Genomic DNA, 24,659 nt, shown 5'->3' with positions numbered 1-24,659 from the left:
TGGTTGTTGGTACGTTGGGGGGATGGAATTAATTGTATTTTTTATTTTAAAAATTCGTCTGAGGTGGGGGGCTGTGGGAGGGGTCTCGAATGGTTGAGGGACAGCTATTGAGGAACTGTGGGGGGGATCTTGGAGGGTTTGGGTTCATGTTTTTTGGCCTGGTGGGAGATCTGTCAACGTGCCCTTGAGCAGGGCATTGACCCTGGATGCTTCTGTGTGTCGCTCTGAATGGGAGTCTGTTGGATGACTGGTATGGTGTAGTTGTTGAGCGGCTTCACTGCAAGTATATTGTATGTTTCGGATATTCAATAAAAAATGTAAAACACCACTGTCTCTCATGTCTCTCTCAGTCTAGGAACAAAGGGTTTTTATAGTGCACAGTGCACTGATGTTGCCAATGCATGGTGGTGTACACAGCAGTTTTAATTCTCCCACAGCTAGCTATATATACAGCAGCAACTTCAGTAGTGATAGTGACACTCTTCCTTGATTAGAATTCTGCCTACTGAACCAATCACATTTGGTATTTGGCTACTTTGAGGATTAGTTGTTTTAATCACACACAGGGGCTGTGTCCAAAATCTGGCTTGCCTATTACTTACTTAAACTGCATACTGTGCACGAATCATACTACATAATATTTTGCACATACTGTTTAGTAAAAAGTATGTAGTATGCCACGGCCGAAACGTACTACTTTTGGTGCATTCCAAACAACTGGGAATTCGGAAACAAAATGAGCTCAGACTGGGAAAAACCGTGACGTTGGTGATCTTCAGGTCGGAGATCTAGGATGATGCCCAAGTTTCTGACTTGTAATTCCGAGATAGATGATTTTTTTCAGTCGGGGGCGCGTTTTTTTTCATTGTTACCTGTTGTCTTGAACACACCATCAGTTACCGCTTCATATGAACCGGAAAGATCTGTAGCCCCACCCAGTGACCTTTCGTGTTATTGTTTTCAGCTAACGTTACCTAAGTAGCTAGCATTTGGAACGGCGTATATGGAGTAAAGTTGAGTGTACCATAGGCCTACACGTCTATCAATTGAAGAGTCACCTGAAGCTTGAGAAGAATGGGAATGCAGTAGAGGAATGCAGTGCTGAGGCAGAGGGGTTGTAAATGAGGAAGACTGGCTACTACTCTGAACTGTGTGTGGTGAGCTTTCTGGCGTCCAGCGCTGCCAAGGCATCACCCAAGTGGGCCATACATTGTGAAGGAGAAGTCCAGTGGCTACACCCTCTACAAGATTATCACCAGACTCCATCTTCATCAACCATCTCCTTGACCACCTTCCTCTGCTCAAGCCATGAACTATCGCTCTCCATCTTTGCACTCAAAGACTTGGCCTCTATTGGGTGACCTAGCCAAATAAAGCTAGGCTACTCAAGATGATGTATTGCCAGGTTTGTTTTTTGCATTTGATGTACTTTGAGATTGTTATGAAAAGCGCTATAGATATGTAATCAATTATTATATTAAAGATAGTTTAGTAGAGCAAAAAGCTCTGACGAAGGCCAAGAGGCTGACACATAAGCTTAAATAAAAAAGTAATACTAGCAAGAGTCGTGTGTGGGTTTCTTTTTTCTTTCAACTTATCTAATTGCTACCATGCACCTGCAGCAAGATACAGTAGCGCAGATGTGGGAGTGCATTTTTGAATGTTGAAATGTTGAAAGTAAAATACACAAATAGTAGATGCAACGGTGTCAAATAAAAATGTTTATTACAAACAAGAAACACTTCAATGACAAAACAGAAATCCACTGTCACGCCCTGGCCTTAGTATTCTTTGTTTTCTTTATGTTTTTTAGTTAGGTCAGGGTGTGACATGGGGAAGGTATGTGTTTTGTAATGTCTAGGGGTGTTGTATGTGTATGGGGCAGAGTAGAGTAGTGTTGTCTAGTTATGTCTATGGCTGCCTAGATTGGTTCTCAATCAGAGACAGCTGTCATTCATTGTCTCTGATTGGGAGCCATATTTAAGGCAGCCATAGGCAGTAGGCTTTTGTGGGGTGTTGTCTATGTTGAACGTTTGTTGCTTGTCTGTGCACTTACGTTATTTAGCTTCACGGTCGTTTGTTGTTTTGTTAGTTTGTGTATAGTGTTTGTTTCGTGTTTTTTCTCTCTTCCAAAATAAAGAGATGTATTTTGCACACGCTGCGCCTTGGTCCTCTCTTTCTCACGAAGACGATCGTGACATCCACTTTGGGTTTTAAAAAAAACACTTCACCAAAAACAGTAAAAAATTAATAGCTATAAATAAAATGCATACAAAATAAAACACATTTTTAATAATCTAACCTTTAAAATGGCCATAAGGCGTGCCACCCTGGCAGCCACCTTCTCCCACCTCCACATCTGGACCCTTCTGGAAGGGAGAGGAGATGATGACCGGTGGGGTGATGGAGTGGCAGGCCTTGCAGCACCTCATCCATCACCACATACCCCCACCCTCCGTGATGACTCCGGTGGGGGGAGCTTTCAATTGCTGAAAAATATGGAAAAGGATAGCTTTCAGCATCAAACATACTACATGTAAAGGTCTGTAAAATGTATAATGACAATTGCAGTACATTTCTCTGGAATGCTTGTACCTTTCTAACATGTAAATCTGCACGATTACATGAATGTGCCAGTGAAGCATAGGAAATAGATGGGAAAGTGGTGTTGCTCTCAGAGAACAGGGGTGCTTTATTAGCCAAGTACAGCACAGCAATAAATGTCAAGATAACATACAGCAGCGTACCGTGTATTTTTGCTTATGGCTCCTCTCCCACTTATTTTTCACCCATGCAGGCGACAGCTGCTCCTCCAACTCACACTCCTCCAACTCACACTTCTTCACGTACAGGTCGATCCTGGAAAGGCATAAGACAAAGTACAACATTAACCAAAACAAGTAGACTTGTGTGAAGTGTATGTAGATAGCTAGACTGAAACGTACTTTACCGAATTGGAGTGCCAAGGAGAAACAGTAATGAGTGCAGCTTACCATTACTTTCACCTTAACAGGTTATGTGCAATGAAACTAGCTAGCTGGACCCATTCAGGCTGTAACCGTTCAGGTAGAAACTAATATTGCATAGCATGAACATTACAATCAGCTCAACACAGATAAACCAACGTGACAAATCGGGAGAGCTGCAAGAAAAGAGAAGTGGTGGGACCAGCACCGCTGTGGAAGATAGGAATGTAGACTACCGCGTCACTAATATTAGCTATAGTTAGTGGCAGTGCATAGCGCAGTGGCAAGAGAGCTAACTATGGCCACATGACTTACTCAAAACCTTTTTTTGCGGCATTTCTCTTGCCATGTTTGCCACTGAATTAAATGCCTGTTTTCAAAGATGTAACGTTAGGATGAAATCATCATTTGCATTTTGAGGAGAAGAAAAACAACTTACGTAAATTTTGAACATCACCGCAGAAGCTTCGCTAATCACCATCTTCCAAGTTGTTTTGGTATTTGGTATTTTATTAGGATCCCCATTAGCTGTTGCAAAGCAGCAGCTACTCTTCCTGGGGTCCACACAAAACATGACACATAATACATAATACAGAACATCACTAGACAAGAACAGCTCAAGGACAAAACTACATACATTTTTAAAAAGGTACACAAAGCCTACATATCAGTGCATACACACAAACTATAGGTCAAATAGGGGAGAGGCGTTGTGCCACGAGGTGTTGCTTTTTCTGTTTTTTGAAAGCAGGTTTGCTGTTTATTTGAGCAATATGAGATGGAAGGAAGTTCCATGCAATAAGGGCTCTATATAATACTGTACGTTTTCTTGAATTTGTTCTGGATTTGGGGACTATGAAAAGACCCATAGTGACATTAGAGTGTGTCGGAGCTGTGTGTAAATTGACTATGCAAACAATTTTCATTCATGCACAGGCATGCATAGTATTTATATCAGCCCTTTGATTACAATTAAGAGCAAAACGTGCCGCTCTGTTCTGGGCCAGCTGCAGCTTAACTAGGTATTTCCTTGCAGCACTGGACAATGATCAAGATTATACAAAACTAGTGCCTGCAAAACTTGCTTTTTGGAGTGTGGTGTCAAAAAAGCAGAGCATCTCTTTATTACAGCTAGACCGCTCCCCATCTTTGCAACTATTTAATCTATATGTTTTGACCATGACAGTTTACAATCTAAGGTAACACCAAGTCATTTAGTCTCCTCAACTTGTTCAACAGCCACACCATTCATTACCAGATTCAGCTGAGGTCTAGCACTTAATTTGTTTACAGAGAAATAGCATTGTATTTGGTCCCCCAAAAATTCCAACAGTTTGCTAAGAGCTGGCAGCAAGCTTATAGGTCTGCTGTTAGAACCAGTAAAGTCCGCTTTACCACTCTTGGGTAGAGGAATTACTTTAGCTTCCCTCCAGGCCTGAGGATAAAGACTTTCCTCTAGGCTCAGATTAAAAATATGACAGATAGGAGTGGCTATAGAGTCAGCCACCATCCTCAGTAGCTTTCCATCTAAGTTATCAATGCCAGGTTTGTCAGTATTGATTGTTAACAAAAAAATGTTCCACCTCTCTCTCACTAACTTTACAAAATTCAAACTTGCACTGCTTTTCTTTCATTATTTGTATTTTTATGCATGAATATAATTGCTCACTGTTTGTTGTGGGAATTTCCTGCCTAAGATTGCCCACTTTGCCAATGAAATAATCATTAAAATAATTTTCAACATCAAATGGTTTTGTGATGAATAAGCCATCTGATTCGATGAAAGATGAAGTTGAATTTGTCTTTCTGCCCATAATTTCATTTAAAGTACGCCAAAGTTTTTTTCCCATCATTCTTTATACCATTGATTTCGGCTTGATAATAAAGTTTCTTCTTCTTTTTGTTGAGTTTAGTCACATCATTTCTCAATTTTCTGTAAGTAAGCCAGCCAAATGTACAGCCAGACTTATTAGCCACTCCTTTTGCCCAATATCTTTCAACCATACAGGTTTTCAATTCTTCATCAATCCATGGAGCCTTATCAGTTCTAACAGTCAGTTTCAAATCAAATGTTATTTGTCACATACACATGGTTAGCAGATGTTAATGCGAGTGTAGCGAAATGCTTGTGCTTCTAGTTCCGACAATGCAGTAATAACCAACAAGTAATCTAACCTAACAATTCCACAACTACTACCTTATACACACAAGTGTAAAGGGATAAAGAATATGTACATATAGTACATATATGTACATAAAGATATATGAATGAGTGATGGTACAGAACGGCATAGGCAAGATGCAGTAGATGGTATAGAGTACAGTATATACATATGAGATGAGTAATGTAGGGTAAAATATAAACATAAAGTGGCATAGTTTAAAGTGGCTAGTGATACATGTATTACATAAAGATGGCAAGATGCAGTAGATGATATAGAGTACAGTATATACATATACATATGAGATGAGTAATGTAGGGTATATAAACATATTAAGTGGCATTGTTTAAAGTGGCTAGTGATACATTTTTACATAATTTCCATCAATTCCCATTATTAAAGTGGCTGGAGTTGAGTCAGTATGTTGGCAGCGGCCACTAAATGTTAGTGGTGGCTGTTTAACAGTCTGATGACCTTGAGATAGAAGCTGTTTTTCAGTCTCTCGGTCCCTGCTTTGATGCACCTGTACTGACCTCGCCTTCTGGATGATAGCGGGGTGAACAGGCAGTGGCTCGGGTGGTTGTTGTCCTTGATGATCTTTATGGCCTTCCTGTGACATCGGGTGGTGTAGGTGTCTTGGAGGGCAGGTAGTTTGCCCCCAGTGATGCGTTGTGCAGACCTCATTACCCTCTGGAAAGCCTTACGGTTGTGGGCGGAGCAGTTGCTGTACCAGGCGGTGATACAGCCCGACAAGATGCTCTCGATTGTGCATCTGTAGAAGTTTGTGAGTGCTTTTGGTGACAAGCCGAATTTCTTCAGCCTCCTGAGGTTGAAGAGGCGCTGCTGCGCCTTCTTCACAACGCTGTCTGTGTGGGTGGACCAATTCAGTTTGTCCGTGATGTGTACACCGAGGAACTTAAAACTTTCCACCTTCTCCACTACTGTCCCATCGATCTGGATAGGGGGGTGCTCCTTCTGCTGTTTCCTGAAGTCCACAATCATCTCCTTTGTTTTGTTGACGTTGAGTGTGAGGTTATTATCCTGACACCACACTCCGAGGGCCCTCACCTCCTCCCTGTAGGCCGTCTCGTTGTTGTTGGTAATCAAGCCTACCACTGTAGTGTCGTCCGCAAACTTGATGATTGAGTTCATCACGTGACCATGACCGACTGATGTCCGCTTCACCTACACTGAATTGATCTATAGGCTATGGAATGTCATCATAGATGTAATATGTACATGAAGGAACAACAATTCCCTTCACTAACAGCTAAAGTTGATTAACTATAAGGAAATCCAACTTCCAGTCTGGCATTTTACAGTTGCTCAACAGGTCTTGCTGAGGAGGCCCCAGTGTAACATTAGCCCCAGGCAGGTCGTACTTGTGTCCAGGTGGTGCTGGGTCTCCTGTTTCTCCTGGTTGACCTGCTGAATGGTGCGGCTCAGGTCCACTCCCTGCAGCTTGGCAGCTTGCTGGGCTATCTTCCTCTCCACATCCTTCAGGTCCAGCTGGAGACCAATGACACACACAGACAGAGGAGGTTACCACAACAGTCAAGGATGGAATGAAGGAGGGTAAAGAGAGATTAAAGAAAGAAACTAGGGATGGCCATTTGAAATAATTTCACTATTTGAATTGTCTCCCCCCCCTCCCCAGATATCCAGATAGTCGAAATACATGCGTTTCAAAGATGAAGATGGTCCGCTTCAAGACCTTTTTATCTACCAAGTGAGTTTTCATCTGTAAGTATCACTGCTGTCTACATCCCACCAGAAAATGAGAATGGCACTAAGCAGGCACTCAATGAGCTTTACTGTTCAGAGCGATTATCCAAAAGGAAAAAGCTCACCCAGAGGCAGCATTTCTAGTGGGTGGAGACTTTAATGCGGAGAGACTGAAATGCGTTTTTACCCCACTTTTACCAACAAGTCTCCTGCGCCACAAGAGGCGCTAACACTTTTACTCGACCCACAGAAACGCATAAACGCAAATCAGACCATGACTCCATCCTCCTGCTTCCTGTTTACAAGCAAATACTCAAACAGGATGTACCAGTACAGAAGTCTGTACTGTACTGTACTGATAACATTGAGGAGTTTACCACATCGGTCACGGGTGCATTGACGATAATGTCCCCACAGTGACCGTACGTATGTACCAAAGCCAAAAGACATGGATAATGGGCAGTATCAGCGCCGGGCTAAAGGCTAGAGCTACCGCATTCAAAGAAGAGGACACGGACATTGACGCTTACGCCGACGAGCCATCATACATGGAAAGGGTTGATATAGGACCAAGATAGAATCCTACAACACCAGCTCTGCAAGGCCGCTGAGCCAGACGGAATACCAGGGCGCGTTCTTAGAGCATGAGCAGACTAGCTGGCAAGTGTCTTCACTGACATTTTCAACATCTTATTGTTCCAGGCTGTAATCCCAACAGATTTCAAGCAGATCACCATTTTCCCTGTTCCTAAGAACTAAAAGGTAACCTGCCTAAATGACTATCATCCCGAAGCACTCTCTAACCCTATAATTGTATTGAGACCGCACTCATTAAGGTGGTAAATTACCCTTTAACGGCATCAGACCAAGGCTCTGTGTCTATCCTTGTGCTCCTAGACTTTAGTGCCTCTTTTGACACAATCGATCACCACATTCTTTCGGAGAGATCGGAAACCCAAAGTGGTCTACGTGGATAAGTTCTTGCCTGGTTTAGATCTTATCTGTCGGAAAGAGGAGGTGTATAGCCTAATAGGCCTAGGACTATGTGGTATAGCTATTTGTAGGCTATAGCCTAATGTAAATACAAATACCTATACTGTAGCTTAATATCACTGTTTGCGAGGCGAGCTTTAGTTGTGAGTAGGAATTTCAAGTTTTAATATTTTTTAACATATCCTGCAGTCAATGTTAGATAATATTTACATTCATTCCTTTAACTGGGAAATATAAAAATACAACATTTCTATTTTATTCTAAATATTAATTTTTACATTCAAATTCCAATTTAAAAAGTCCAAACCGTCTAATTCCAATTCAGATCCAATTCCATAAATTGAAGATTGTTGAATTCAAGAATTGAATTGGAATTTTAAATAAAATTGGAATTGAGTGATGGTTGGGGTCGCTTGGAGGCGGCAAGGTGGGGTGTGGGCTGGCATGGTTCTGAGTGGTTGGGGTGGGTAGGGTAGTCTGAGGGGCGTGGAAGAGTGGGGTCCTATGGAAAGGCCGGAGTGCTGGTTAGGGTTGATTGGTTGGGGTTGCTTGGGGGGTCTGGGGGATCTTTATAGGCGTCTGGAAAGGGGGGATTGGCGCTCAGAGTGTGTATAAAAATCCAGCAGGTGGCCCAAAGGTGCTCAGAGCTACAGGACCATCAAAATATGCAGCCCTTGTCCGTCATGCATTCCAAAGCACATAGATGGAAATGTGAGGTAACTGCAGTCATAATACTTTCTGTTAAAAGTGGGCATGTAATAAAATTAAGTTGTTCCTCTGAAGTGAAAATACTTGTTTGAATTGATTTAAGTTTGTTGATAATGTTATGTTTGTCGAGTGCATGCAAGGTTTTTTTTATACTTTAAAGGGTTTAATTAATTCTTTGTTAAATCTAGGTCAAATGTGGTGGGTCATATGAGGAAGGAACCAGATCCGCCAAAGGCGAGGTGGAGCAGCTCAATCAATAGCTTCCTGTCAAGGATTGCTATTACTACCAAGTACATGTCAAAAGCAGGTTTAAAGTGTTTTTACACCCTCAATTAAGATTGGATCGACGGCCCAGTTTATATTGCTTTTTTCAAGCCCGCACAGACATGCTGACCCTGCTGATGGGTTGGAACAGGAAGCTGCAGAACATGGGCCATACTTTAGCACAAAGATACCGGAAGATATAATCCTCTATGTATAATTGATATTGATTCTGGTAGGCAGGACACTAGTTAGCTGCCTAATGTATAATGTCAATGTATCTGCCTGAAGAATTCCATTGATTTAAATAAATCTCAACTTTGAAAATGATGACTGATCATTACTCAAACACTTGTCTTAAGGACAGTATGCAAACAAACTATGTATAGATTAAATTCATGTTTAAGTAATTTTACAGTACGTATAAACCAAATTCTTTTTCCATATTCTAATGTCCTTTCCTCGGATTGTTTACATTTCTGGTGGCCCACTGTATGGTATGCACATATTATAGAATGTGTCTTGAAATTTTAACCCTCAACGCCCCTCCTTTGTATCTGATCCTCAGACACAAGGATCTACATGAATAGGGCAGCCTTCAAGCCCTGAATACCCAGTTGGCTGTAGAAGATCTACAAAAACGGGCTCTTAGATGTTCAGTGGGCTAAAGGTAAAATATTAATCCTGTTAAATTATGAATGCTGTCAATTGTATCTTCCTGTGCACTGTTGTCATTGGCTATTACATTTGTCTTGGTAGAATCAACTGAAGACGTTGATGGCCCTCTACAGGACTTACAGAGGAAAATAGAGGGGCTTACTGTTGGCATCAAACATTGGACTGTAATATTGACTCAGGGAGACAAGCAGGTGCAAGTAGTTTAATAATAATGATGACGACCGTAGAATGCTACAAAACAAGCTAACCATCTGACAAGGAAACATAACCAATACTGCCTGAGCAGTGATGCTAGGGAGTGCTAGATAAAGGGGGAGTAATCTCATGATGGGGCGCAGGTGTGGGTAATGAGGGATGCCAGGTGTACATAATGATGGATTGCTAGGACCGGTGGTTAGTACCGGGAGTAGACGTGACATGGACACAGCATCTCTACCATCAGATACAGGAAATTAGTATTTGTTCCGATATGAACAAGTTTTAGTGGCTTCTGGGTTAAAATAGTATAGTCCCAGAATTGCAAACTACACCACTCAAGCAAAAACAAAAATACTAATTGATTCCAGGTCTCGCCTTGAAAGTTTTTAAGAAACTGTTTGTGAGGAGTATAAAAGGGGTCATTCCAATTTACCAGAGTACATGCCTTACACTGAGTGTACAAAACTTTAGGAACGCCTGCTCTTCCCATGACATAGACTAACCAAGTGAAAGCTATGATCCCTTATTCATGTCACTTGTTAAATCCACTTCAATCAGTGTAGATGAAGGGAGGAGACAGGTTAAAGAAGGACTTTTAAGCCTTGGGACAATTGAGATATGGAATGTGTATGTGCGCCATTCAGAGGGTGAATGGGCAAAACAAACTATTTAACTGCCTTTGATCTGGGTATTGTAGTAGGTGCCAGGCACAATGGTTTGAGTGTGTCAAGAAATGCAATGCTGCTGGGTTTTTCACACTCAACAGTTTCCTGTATGTATCAAGAATGTTCCTCCACCCAAAGGACATCCAGCCAACTTGACACAACTGTGGGAAGCATTGAAGTCAACATGGGCCAGCATCCCTATGGAACACTTTCGACACCTTGTAGAGTCCATGCCCTGACGAATTGAGTCTGTTCAGAGGGCAAAAGGGGTGCAACTCAATATAAGGTATTCCTAATGATTTGTCAACTCAGTATTTGAGATTAAAGCTGGTGTTAGTTTCTTTTTTTTTGCATATAATGTATATGGGGTGGCAGGACGCCTAGTGGTTAGAGCTTTAGGCCAGTAACTGAAAGGTTGCTAGATTGAATCCCCGAGCTAACAAGGTAAAAATCTGTTGTTCTGCCCCTGAACAAAGCAGTTAACCCACTGTTCCTAAGCCGTCATTGTAAATAAGAATTTGTTCTTAACTGACTTACCTAGTTAAATTTTAAAAACTATATATATATATATATATATACCATGTTTTTTTTCTTTGTCTTAAACAAGATGCAAAATAAAATGCGGCTAAATATTTGGGAGGAGAAGACGTTAGCTGTGGCTGTTCAGGAGTACAATGTCCTGTGTGCAGAACCGTCTCTGAGAATTGGCTCAGTCAATGGCCTTTTCCAGAATGAAACATCTGCTTCCCATTGGCAAGTTCATGCATGTGTTACATTTTCCATTTAACTGAAGATGTGTTTTCTCAGTTTTATCTTTAGCAGTTCTCACCAACATGTTTCACTGTCAATATGTTTACTAGATCCCATGTTAAGCCTGACCCAATTATGAACTACTTTAAGTGAAAGTCAGTAGGCTCCCTGCATTTGGTTACACAAATAGTCTGCTCTATTATTTGAATTCATTTTTGCTGCAGGCCCACTCATTTTAGGGAGTGTCTTTAATACTAATGAATTGTTTAATGAAATACAGAATCTGTTGATTTTCTTACAACGGGGAAGGCGTTAGACGACTCCAGGAGGAAGAGTTGTGCTGTGAAATGCAACAACACTGGAGGGCCTTGAGAAGTCGAGCAGTGATAACTGCTTTTCAAATAGGTCAGAGAAATCTATAATCCATACATGAAATCAGAGGTGGCACAACAGGTTCACAAGTTGTGTGGCAGAATTTGTACATGTCTTTTCTGGGACCTGGCGTTTTTCCTGATCTCATGGCCTTGTAAGATAAAACTCGGGGTCCTATTCGTAGGCTATGACAAAAGGTTATTATTATTATAGATAAGCTTCCCACTTTCATCTGTGCTATGACTATAGGGCTGGGGAAACACTCCTGGCCTACGGTGGAGCAAACCCTTTCAAACTACCACAAACCTTGTTATTATTCATTCTGAATCTGATATTAAAAGAGCCAAAGACAACTACTTCAATGGACAACATACTCTGTAGTTTAGTGAACGACTATAGCAGGGCTGAGCGTTATGCAAAGAATGGTTACGATTTCTTTAAATATTGATTTCACTCTATTCACACACAATGTTAAGCATAGACAGGCTTCTCCACTCTTCATATGAGTGAAGTATTTTTTAATAATAATATATATATATATATAAATATATATATATATACACACTACCATTCAAAAGTTTGGGGTCACTTCGAAATGTCCTTGTTTTTGAAAGAAAAGCTAAAAATGTTGTCCCTTAAAATAACACAAAATTGATCAGAAATACAGTGTAGACATTGTTAATGTTGTAAATGACTATTGTAGCTCGAAACGGCTGATTTTTAAAGATTTTTTTTTAAATGGAATATCTACATAGACATACAGAGACCCATTACCAGCAACCATCACTCCTGTGTTCCAATGGCACATTGTGTTAGCTAATCCAAGTTTATAATTTTAAAGGCTAATTGATCATTAGAAAACCCTTTTGCAATTATGTTAGCACAGTTGAAATCTGATGTTCTGATTAAAGAAGCAATAAAACTGGCCTTCTTTAGACTAGTTGAGTATCTGGAGCATCAGCATTTGTGGGTTCGATTACAGGCTCAAAATGGCCAGAAACAAAGAACTTTCTTCTGAAACTCGACAGTCTATTCTTGTTCTGTGAAGTTAAGGCTCTTCCATGTGATAAATTGCCAAGAAACTGAAACTGAAGAAAACTACTCCCTTCACAGAACAGCGCAAACTGTCTCCAACCAGAGTAGAAAGAGGAGTGGGAGGCCCCAGTGCACAACTGAGCAAGAGGACAAGTACATTAGAGTGTCTAGTTTGAGAAACAGATGCCTCACAAGTCCTCAACTGGCAGCTTCATTAAATAGTATCCGCAAAACACCAGTCTCAATGTCAACAGTGAAGAGGCGACTCCGGGATGCTGGCCTTCTAGGCAGAGTTGCAAAGAAAAGCCATATCTCAGACTGGCCAATAAAAAGAAAAGATTTAGATGGGCAAAAGAACACAGACACTGGACAGAGGAACTCTGCCTAGAATGCCAACATCACAGAGCCTCTTCACTGTTGACGTTGAGACTGGTGTTTTGCGGGTTTGTTTCACGTTAAAACCATTGGTTTTTGTTTGACATACACTTTTTAAAGTGAAAAATCTGTCAGCATCACTCTGTTAGTGTGGAATAGCCCTACAGTTCGGCTCAGTCCCACATCCTGTGTTCTCATTTGGCTAAATTGTCCTTAGTTGCCTCTTTATATACAACCACAGCAGTCTTTAAATGGACTGTTACTTTGAATGCAACATTAAGACGTTAAAACGTTTAAACTCCAAAGTGAACTCTGACATTTCTCGCACTGCAGTTGTTCTCAGGAGACTGGTCAGTGTGTGTAGAGAGAACATGTTTGACTAGGTGGAGTCAGGCTTCTACGCCATGGACCACTCCACCAATGAGACAGAGGATGCCAAATTTGGACCAGTGAGTCACCAACTCATTTTATGACTTACACAACTTAGCACATACAGTATGTATTCCTCCACCTTCCTCAAACTCCAGTGCCCTACTTTTGTTTACCTTTTTACCAATGTGTATGGATTGTACAATGATTTTAAGTTGGGACTTTGACTAAATACTAAATGTATTTCTATCTCCTGTATTGTTCTGCCCTCTTTTTTTAAGATGTTGAAGATCTTCCCTGGTTCTGAGGGAGGTGACGTGGCCACAAACAGTTCCTGGGACACCTCTGGAGAACAGCCAGAGGGTGGTCAAGGCATCTGATGCAACTTCATCTTTAGTGTGTCAGCTCTGGCACACCTGGGAGCTAAAGATATGGCACTGCACTCTTAAGTCATGTATGATTAAACATACTTGTATGCTCATTTATGTGTTTCTTTTTTTTTTTACATTTTACCCCCTTTTTCTTCCCAATTTCATGGTATCCAGTTGTTAGTAGTTACTATCTTGTCTCATCGCTACAACTCCTGTACGGGCTGTACGGGAGAGACGAAGGTTGAAAGCCATGCGTCCTCCGAAACACAACCCAACTAAGCCATACTGCTTCTTAACACAGCGCGCATCCAACCCAGAAGCCAGCCGCACCAATGTGTCAGAGGAAACACTGTGCACCTGGTGACCTGGTTAGAGTGCACTGCACCTGGCCCGCCACAGGAGTCACTAGTGCGCGATGAGACAAGGATATCCCTTCCGGCCAAACCCTCCCTAACCCGGACGACGCTAGGCCAATTGTGCGTCGCCCCACGGACCTCCCGGTCGCGGCCGGCTGCGAACCCAGAGTCTCTGGTGGCACAGCTAGCACTGCGATGCAGTGACCTAGACCACTGCGCCACCCGGGAGGCCCGTCATTTATGTGTTTCTTAAAGTGGCAATCAGGAGTTGAAACAACAAAGCATACTCCCCGCCCCTGTTTCGGTAAAAACCTGAAGGATGGGGCTGGAGAAATTTAACCACTCAAATTCATAGACAGAGCTAAGGATGCAGGACTGACCACAGCACCTACTAAAACTCCATAGGATGAGACAACCCAAGGTTCCTCGCCTCAGACCTAGTCCAATGGGTTTTGAGAAGGATGCAAGTAGAGCGGAAGCGAGGAGCTGAACAGAGATTAATTGGGACAGAGCTCATGTCATTGTTTTTCGGTGGAAACTTAAATTGAATGATACATTTATCACTTATCTTTGCTCTGGCTTGCTGATAATATCTGATCTGATGAGACTTCCTTTGTGATTTATAATGTAGCTTAGTGTACAGTGTATGTGGATCTGTGGAAATTCTGCATACATTTGACAGCACCATTTCACAGAGTCAAATTCCTGTACATGCAAATGTATTTGGTGAAGAAAGCTGGTTTTGACATGTTAACCTGAGTTTCGCTGGTTTATCATGTCAGTTTACATTCTATTATTTTGTACTGGAACTCTAGCAGGTAGCAGATTCTCTCTTTCGTGTCGTCACATAATAAAAATTCCCTGTGTGTGTGTGTGTGTGTGTGTGTCCGTCCTTGGGATTAATACCCTAAATATTGCTTCCTGCCTGCAATTATTGGACTCTTTTTGGTGTTTGCTAAAGCTGACTGTCTGCTTTTCGTTTTACAGAGAAACGTTCCTGGCTAACAACTAATTACCTAGCTAACTTTAGCAAGTAGATTCCACTCAACTCAAGGTATAGTTTACCTATTCAAATTTCCCAAATTATTTGGTTATTAAGCTGCTGGGTTTCCCAAGTCTTTCGGCGCTTTCTTACTCAAGCCGGCTAGCTTGCTAAACAGCAACTCTGCAATGCATCACAAACAGAAGGCTCGTAATAGCCAATCACAACACTGGACTGGGCAATGACATAAATGTATTCGTTGGTCCATCACTCCAGTGAAAGTGACTAATCTAAGGTTTTTATACAAGCACCCGCCTTTAAGCCCCCCATCAGCCTGAAATCCAAACCATAAGGTTCCAAAACTTCAGAGAGAACAAATTGAGAAATTGAGAGCGAAAACTTGACATTGACAAGTGACTTGCTGGTGGACAATTTAATGTGTTCAAATAAATGTTTTACACGTTTCTTTGCTTACAGTTCTATATGTACTGTTTAATACTTTTTATTTTATTTGTGACAATTATGTTCCTCTCACTCAAAATTATTCTTGCAAGCTCTCAAGTTCAATTTGCACTCTCGACTGGCCTGTCCAATGCTCGCTCGACCACATTACTTCTGTCTCTACTCAGGGTTTGCTCATGCAATAGAGCCCCCATTTTGGAGGTGTCATAATACCCACAAAACATAGAGGTCAAGCAGGGAAATGGTTCCAATCATTTTCCCACCATATATTTATCACATAGGGGATTTTAGAAACACTTAAAATAAGGGCTGTGTTTCATGTACTGTAGGCTTACCCAGGTGTGACGTTTTGATAACCATGCAAATCTATCTCACACAATGTGAATTTTAGAAATACATTTGCCTCTATTTACTCTCAAATTCGAAAATGCTAATTAGCATCAAAGTAAACATCATGCGAGACTACAAATCCCTGCAGGCTCCTGCACATCATCTCTAGCTAACACATTTGCTAACAGGTATTGTGTCAATTTAAAACTTGCACAAGACAGTTCCCAGAATTGTTTATTTAAAGAAATGTTGCCAATTTATTCATTACTACATTTAGCTAACATTAGATAGTTAATCCAGAGGGATTCTTAACTTTGCCTCGATTCGGCAGTCTTGTCCAGATCTTCATGGCATTTGTAGTTCTTTATGATAGCTACATTGTCACAGACCGGCTGTTGCCTGGAATGTATTGAATGAAACTCAGGATCACGTTGTATCATGCGAAAAGTAAAGGGAGATTTAATGTATATTCTTACATCCCTCAGGCTGAAAATAACAAATAAATCATAGTACAGATGGCAATACAGAAGGGCTCTCCCAGGCACAGAACCGAGTAGACTTGAAGCCGCACCCCGTAGCGCCAAAATAAATACACTTCCCCCCTGTCACAGGTGCAAATCTGTGATCAGAGATAGAGGGAACAAAAAGAGAACAAAATGATAATACAACAAAATGGCATCACATACTCTCATTCACACAACTACTTAAGATTAAGAATAACAGATCAGGGTGTAATGAGGAAAATATCATAACTGTAAATTGATGAAATATGGATTCTGATACTGACCAGTATATCAAAAGATAAATACAAACACATACACACTTCCACTCTCTCATACTTCGCCCTCCCATCTAGACAGAGATACAGTAGTAGGAACCCTGTGAAGGCCCCCCTTCGAACATATTAGCAGCTAATTAGCATTTCATTTTGGGGGGGTAAATACAGGCGAATATATTGATAAAAGTTCCCTTGTCCTAGAGAGTTTTACATGGTTATCAAAATGTCATGCCAGGGTAAGCGTACTCGAAACACAGCCCTTCTTTTAAGTGTATCTAAAATCCCCCCTGGGATAAATGAATGGTGGAAAAACGATTGGAACCATTTCCCTGCTTGACCACTAGATTAATGGGTACTAAACTCATAAAAAAATAAACATCCCTTTTCAGGACTCTATCTTTGAAAGATAATTCGTAAAAATCAAAATAACTTCACAGATCTTCATTATAAAGGGTTTAAACACTGTTTCCCATGCTTGTTCAATGAACCATAAACAATTAATGAACATGCAACTGTGGAACGGTCATTAAGACACTAACAGCTTACAGATGGTAGGCACCGTTACAAAATTTTAGGACACTAAAGAGGCCTTTCTACTGACTCTGAAAAACACCAAAAGAAAGATGCCCAGAGAGGCTGGACTGAGGGCTTCTAGGCCTGTTGTAAGGCAGATCCTCACCAGACATCACCAGCAACAACATCACCTATGGGCACAAACCCACCGTTGCTGGACCAGACAGGACTGGCAAAAAGTGCTCTTCACTGACGAGTCGTGGTTTTGTCTCACCAGGGGTGATGGTCGGATTCGCAGTTATCGTCGAAGGAATGACCGTTACACCGAGGCCTGTACTCTGGAGCGGGATTGATTTGGAGGTGGAGGGTCCATCATGGTCTGGGGCGGTGTGCCACAGCATCCTCGGACTGAGCTTGTTGTCATTGCAGGCAATCCCAACGCTGTGCGTTACAGGGAAGACATCCTCTTCCCTCATGTGATACCCTTACTGCAGGCTCATCCTGACATGACCCTCCAGCATGACAATGCCACCAGCCATACTGCTCGTTCTGTGTGTGATTTCCTGCAAGTTTCTTACGTTCTTTAGTGTCCGGGGTGCCTGGAACTTCATTGTCTGCCATGGTGGATGAGTCTGGATCTTTCTCTTCTGCCATGGTGGATGTGTCTGGATCTTCCTGTTCTGACATGGTGGATGAGCTACATTTTTTCTAACGGAATTTGGCAGCTGAAGTTCCTTGTTTTGTCACTGGGTTTCCAGTATGGCCGGCTGAAAGACAAAAATAAGTTACTTTTACTAGCTAGCTAGGTTGATTACTAAAATGTTAACATCGATATTTAAATACCATAACCCACAGACTTGACTATAGTAATGGTAAAATAGAATCTGCACATCTAAAATCCTACTATGTGGATGGGACATTTCTGCTGGAATGGAAGAATTATCTGGAATGCTCAACTAGATGATCAGGACAGTCTAGGGTACTATTTGCCCAAAGAGGAAGTATTGTGATGAGCTATAAGGCTGTACTTATGATTCTAATTCTCAAGAGGAAAGTTAAAACCCTCAGCTGTGAGGTCACTGAAAAGGAGTGACATGCAAGGATGGAACATAATCATTTTGGGCACTAGCCAGCAGACCACAAATTCTACCAGCCCAGGTAACATTCAGGTCCTAAATCTGTGGCATGCGATGTTTGCAAATGCTAAATTTCACTGCTGTGTCAGGCTAGTTTGGCATATTTTCTACTAGCCATTTCACTGCTGTGTCAGGCTAGTTTGGCATATTTTCTACTAGTCATTTCAAATCAAATCAAAAATCAAATTTTATTGGTCACATACACATGGTTAAAAATAAAATAAAATTTTATTTGTCACATACACATGGTTAGCAGATGTTATGCGAGTGTAGCAAAATGCTTGTGCTTCTAGTTCTGACCATGCAGTAATATCTAACAAGTAATCTAACAATTTCACAACTATCTATACACACAAGTGCAAAGGAATGAATAAGAATATGTACATAAAAATATACATGGATGAGCGATGGCCGAACAGCATAGGCAAGATGCAGTAGATGGTATAGAGTACAGTATATACATATGAGATGAGTAATGTAGGGTGTGTAGACATTATATAAAGTGGCATTATTTAAAGTGACTAGTGATACATTTATTACATCCAATTTTTAATCATTAAAGTGGCTAGATATTGAGTCAGTGTGTTGGCAGCAGCCACTCAATGTTAGTGATGGCTGTTTAACAGTCTGATGGCCTTGAGATAAAAGCTGTTTTTCAGTCTCTCGGTCCAGGCTTTGATGCACCTGTACTGACCTCGCCTTCTGTATGATAGCGGGGTGAACGGGCAGTGGCTCGGGTGGTTGTTGTCCTTGATGATCTTTTTGGCCTTCCTGTGACATCTGGTGGTGTAGGTGTCCTGGAGAACAAGTAGTTTGCCCCCGATTATGCGTTGTGCAGACCTCACTACCCTCTAGAGAGCCTTACGGTTGTGGGCGGAGCAGTTGCCGTACCAGGCGGTGATACAGCCCAACAGGATGCTCTCGATTGTGCATCTGTAAAAGTTTGTGAGTGTTTTTGGTGACAAGCAGAATTTCTTCAGCCTCCTGAGGTTGAAGGGGCGCTGCTGCGCCTTCTTCACCAATCTGTCTGTGTGGGTGGACCATTTCAGTTTGTCCGTGATGTGTATGCCGAGGAACTTAAAACATTCCACCTTCTCCACTACTGTCCCGTTGATGTGGATAGGGGGGTGCACCCTCTGCTGTTTCCTGAAGTCCACGATCATCTCCTTTGATGTTGAGTGTGATGTTATTTTCCTGTCGCCACACTCCAAGGGCCCTCACCTCCTCCCTGTAGGTCGTCTTGTCGTTGTTGGTAATCAAGCCTACCAATGTAGTGTCATCTGCAAACTTGATGATTGAGTTGGAGGCGTGCATGGCCACGTAGTTATGGGTGAACAGGGAGTACAGGAGAGGGCTGAGAACACACCCTTGTGGGGCCCCAGTGTTGAGGATCAGTGGGGTGGAGATGTTGTTTCCTACCCTCACCCCCTGGGGGCGGCCCGTCAGAAAGTCTAGGACCCAGTTGCACAGGGCGGGGTCGAGACTTAATGATGAGTTTGGAGGGTACTATAGTGTTAAATGCTGAGCTGTAGTCGATGAACAGCATTCTTAAATAGGTATTTGTCTTGTCCAGGTGGGGTTAGGGCAGTGTGCAGTGTGATTGCGATTGCGTCGTCTGTGGACCTTTTGGGACGGTAAGCAAATTGGAGTGGGTCTAGGGTGTCAGGTAGGGTGGAGGTGATATGATCCTTGACTAGTCTCTCAAAGCACTTCATGATGACGGAGGTGAGAGCTACGGGGCGATAGCCATTTAGCTCAGTTACCTTAGCTTTCTTGGGAACTGGAACAAGGGTGGCCCTCTTGAAGCATGTGGGAAAAGCAGACTGGGATAAGGATTGATTGAATAGGTCCGTAAACACACCAGCCAGCTGGTCTGCGCATGCTCTGAGGACGCGGCTAGGGATGCCGTCTGGGCCGGCAGCCTTGCGAGGGTTAACACGTTTAAATGCTTTACTCACGTAGGCTTCGGTGAAGGAGAGTCCGCAGGTTTTGGTAGCGGGCCGTGTTGTTGGCACTGTATTGACCTCAAAGCGACCAAAGTGGTTAGCAGATGTTAGTGCGAGTGTAGCGAAATGCTTGTGCTTCTAGTTTCGACCATGCAGTAATATCTAACAAGTAATCTAACAATTTCACAACAACTACCTTTTACACACAAGTGTAAAGGAATGAATGTAAAGGAATGAATTGTTAGATTACGTGTTTATATGTACATATAAATACACTGCTCAAAAAAATAAAGGGAACACTTAAACAACACAATGTAACTCCAAGTCAATCACACTTCTGTGAAATCAAACTGTCCACTTAGGAAGCAACACTGATTGACAATAAATTTCACATGCTGTTGTGCAAATGGAATAGACAAAAGGTGGAAATTATAGGCAATTAGCAAGACACCCCCCAAAACAGGAGTGATTCTGCAGGTGGTGACCACAGACCACTTCTCAGTTCCTATGCTTCCTGGCTGATGTTTTGGTCACTTTTGAATGCTGGCAGTGCTCTCACTCTAGTGGTAGCATGAGACGGAGTCTACAACCCACACAAGTGGCTCAGGTAGTGCAGTTCATCCAGGATGGCACATCAATGCAAACTGTGGCAAAAAGGTTTGCTGTGTCTGTCAGCGTATTGTCCAGAGCATGCAGGCGCTACCAGGAGACAGGCCAGTACATCAGGAGACGTGGAGGAGGCCGTAGGAGGGCAACAACCCAGCAGCAGAACCGCTACCTCCGCCTTTGTGCAAGGAGGTGCACTGCCAGCGCCCTGCAAAATGACCTCCAGCAGGCCACAAATGTGCATGTGTCTGCTCAAACGGTCAGAAACAGACTCCATGAGGGTGGTATGAGGGCCCAACGTCCACAGGTGGGGGTTGTGCTTACAGCCCAACCCCGTGCAGGACGTTTTGCATTTGCCAGAGAACACCAAGATTGGCAAATTCGCCACTGGCGCCCTGTGCTCTTCACAGATGAAAGCAGGTTCACACTGAGCACATGAGCACGTGTGACAGACGTGACAGAGTCTGGAGACGCTGTGGAGAGCGTTCTGCTGCCTGCAACATCCTCCAGCATGACCGGTTTGGCGATGGGTCAGTCATGGTGTGGGGTGGCATTTCTTTGTGGGGCCGCACAGCCCTCCATGTGCTCGCCAGAGGTAGCCTGACTGCCATTAGGTACCGAGATGAGATCCTCAGACCCCTTGTGAGACCATATGCTGACACATGCACATTTGTGGCCTGCTGGAGGTCATTTTGCAGGGCTCTGGCAGTGCACCTCCTTGCACTAAGGCGGAGGTACCGGTCCTGCTGCTGGGTTGTTGCCCTCCTACGGCCTCCTCCACGTCTCCTGATGTACTGGCCTGTCTCCTGGTAGCGCCTGCATGCTCTGGACACTACGCTGAAAGACACAGCAAACCTTTTTGCCACAGTTTGCATTGATGTGCCATCCTGGATGAACTGCACTACCTGAGCCACTTGTGTGGGTTGTAGACTCCGTCTCATGCTACCACTAGAGTGAGAGCACCGCCAGCATTCAAAAGTGACCAAAACATCAGCCAGGAAGCATAGGAACTGAGAAGTGGTCTGTGGTCACCACCTGCAGAACCACTCCTGTTTTGGGGGGTGTCTTGCTAATTGCCTATAATTTCCACCTTTTGTCTATTCCATTTGCACAACAGCATTTGAAATTTATTGTCAATCAGTGTTGCTTCCTAAGTGGACAGTTTGATTTCACAGAAGTGTGATTGACTTGGAGTTACATTGTGTTGTTTAAGTGTTCCCTTTATTTTTTTGAGCAGTGTATATGGATGAGCGATGGCCAAACGGCATAGGCAAGATGCAGTAGATGGTATGCTGTGTCAGGCTAGTTTGGCACCTTGTCTACTAGCCCATTTTGAAAAGTACTTGCCTCAGGCTAGCTTAATTTCCATCCCTACTGACATTTCTAACTGACTTCACAGGTAATTTGATTAGCCATGTACAACAGATGCACTCATGGAACAAAACAATTTCTGTGTTTTGTATGGGGAAAACATTGAGCCAATAAGTCCTTTGTGGGCTAGCTAGCCAACCTTAGCTAATGTAGTTAACTAGCCTGTCACGACTTCGACCGAGGCAGGCTCTCCTTCCCGTTCGGGTGGCGTTCGGCGGTCGTCGTCACCGGCCTATTAGCTGCCACTGATCCTTTTCTCCCCCTCCCTATGTGTTTATTGGGTTCACCTGTTTTGTATTAGGGTGTAATTAGTGGGGCTTATTAGTCAGCCGGCCCGCACGTTTCTTTGTGCGGGATTGTTTGTTAGTAAGTAGTGGTGTTTGTTTCGTGCATCGTGTTTGCTGGACTATGTTCGTTTTCCCCCGTGTCTGGGGTTGTTTAAGGAGTACACCCAGTGGGTTAGTAGGGTGGCCTAGTTTCTCCGTGTTCATTAAAGAACATTTGTTATTGCACCTGCTGTTTCCTGCGCTTGACTTCACACTCCGACACCCAGGCCTTACAGAATCCCGCACCACTAAATGGAGTCAGCAGGAGCAGCGGCCAACCCTCTCCCATCGATGGAGGAACGGGTGCTCCATCATACCACCGTTCTCCACCGTATTGGATCAGCGATGGATTCGATGATGGAGCGAATGGACCGATGGGAGAGGAGTGGTCTCCTCTCTCCACCTTCGGCTCCTCCAGCCCAGGACTCTCCATCCCTCGGCTCCAGCGCTCTCCGTCTGACACTCCCGAGGGATTATGATGGATCGGCGGCAGGGTGCCAGGGGTTGCTACTCCAACTGGAACTGTACCTTGCCACCGTAAGACCCACTCCCTCGGGAGTGGAGAGGGTGAGTGTCCTCGTCTCCTGCCTCACGGGTCGTGCTCTGGAGTGGGCGAACGCATTCTGGAATGACCCAGACTCAGCGAAGGAGCATTACCCAGAGTTCACCCGCCGTTTTTGGGCTGTATTTGACCATCCTCCAGAGGGCCGAGCGGCGGGAGAACGACTGTTCCACCTTAGGCAGGAGAAGAGGAGTGCCCAGGATTACGCGCTGGAGTTCCGGACCCTGGCTGCAGGATCTGGGTGGAACGACAGGGCCCTTATTGATCACTAACAGTGTAGTCTCCGGGAGGACGTCCGCAGGGAGCTAGCATGTCGGGACACCGCTCTTTCCCTGGATGAGCTGATTGACATGTCCATCTGTCTGGACAATCTGCTGGCTGCCCGCGGGCGTTCTGAGAGGGTCCTGTACGTTCCACCACCCAGCCCCTCCGCTCCTATTCCGATGGAGTTGGGAGGGGCTGTGCCGAGGGGTACCGGAGGAGGAGGCTCTCCCTGCACCAGCTGTGGTCGGAGAGGACACACGGCCGATCGGTGCTGGGGGGGTCCGTCTGGGAGTCGAGATGGCAGGCGGAACGCTTCTCGATCACCCCAGGTGAGTCAGCACCAAACTCACCCAGAACCCCCTGTTAGTCACATGTTTGTCTTGATTTTTTTTCTTACATTTTTTCCCTCTTCCCAACATAGGGCGCTAGTCGATTCAGGCGCAGCTGGGAACTTTATGGATCGCGGGCTCGCTCTTAGGTTAAGGCTTCCGCTTGTGCCGATAGATTCTCCCTTTCCCGTGCACTCCCTAGATAGCCGGCCATTAGGGTCAGGGGTGGTCAGGGAGACCACGGTCCCCCTGGACATGGTGACGCAGGGGAATCATAAGGAGCGTATCAGCTTTTATATTATTGATTCGCCTGCGTTTCCAGTGGTGCTAGGGATTCCCTGGCTGGCCCGGCACAATCCTAAAACTTCGTGGAGACGGGGTTCTCCAGGGGTGGTCAAAGGAGTATTCTGGAAGGTGTTTGGGAGTTTCCATCGGTGCCACGTCGGTGGAAAGTCCAGACCAGGGTTTCACGGTGTGCATTCCCCCCGAGTATGCCGATTTGGCAATCGCTTTCAGTAAAAAGAAAGCGACTAAATTACCACTTCATCGACCGGGAAGGGATTGTGCGATAGATCTCCAGGTAGACGCTGCGCTTCCCAAGAGTCACGTGTACCCATTGTCCCAAGAGGAGACGGTGGCTATGGAGACATATGTCACTGAGTCTCTGGGACAGGGGTACATTCGGTCCTCCATCTCACCCGCCTCCTCAAGTTTATTTTTTGTGAAGAAAAAGGAGGGAGGTTTGCGTCCGTGTATTGATTATAGAGGTCTAAATGCCATCACCGTGGGGTTTAGTTACCCACTACCTCTCATTGCTACGGCAATGGAATCATTTCACGGAGCGCGGTTCTTCACAAAATTGGATCTCAGGAGCGCGTATAGTCTGGTGCGTATTCGGAAAGGAGACGAGTGGAAAACCGCATTTAGTACCACATCGGGCCATTATGAGTACTGCGTCATGCCGTATGTGTTAAAGAATGCTCCAGCCGTTTTCCAATCCTTTGTAGACGATATTCTCAGGGACCTGCACGGGCAGGGAGTGGTTGTTTATATCGATGACATTCTGATCT

The 24,659-nt window shown here is 43.7% G+C and overlaps 1 long non-coding RNA gene across 1 annotated transcript; it reads right to left on the bottom strand.

Annotated features, from left to right (window-relative positions):
- Window positions 1-1,711: 1,711 nt before the first annotated feature.
- LOC129868900 (uncharacterized) lies at window positions 1,712-3,160 on the bottom strand. Its single transcript, XR_008761834.1, has 3 exons — window positions 2,994-3,160; window positions 2,748-2,859; window positions 1,712-2,489 (listed from the first exon to the last, which is right to left on the bottom strand). It is a non-coding gene; the product is annotated as an uncharacterized LOC129868900 (long non-coding RNA).
- Window positions 3,161-24,659: the final 21,499 nt, after the last annotated feature.

Source organism: Salvelinus fontinalis, chromosome 2 (assembly GCF_029448725.1).
Source record: "Salvelinus fontinalis isolate EN_2023a chromosome 2, ASM2944872v1, whole genome shotgun sequence".
Lineage (NCBI taxonomy): Eukaryota > Metazoa > Chordata > Actinopteri > Salmoniformes > Salmonidae > Salvelinus > Salvelinus fontinalis.
The sequence above is the reverse complement of the archived record's forward strand: the minus strand, read 5'-3'. Positions and strand labels throughout refer to the sequence as shown.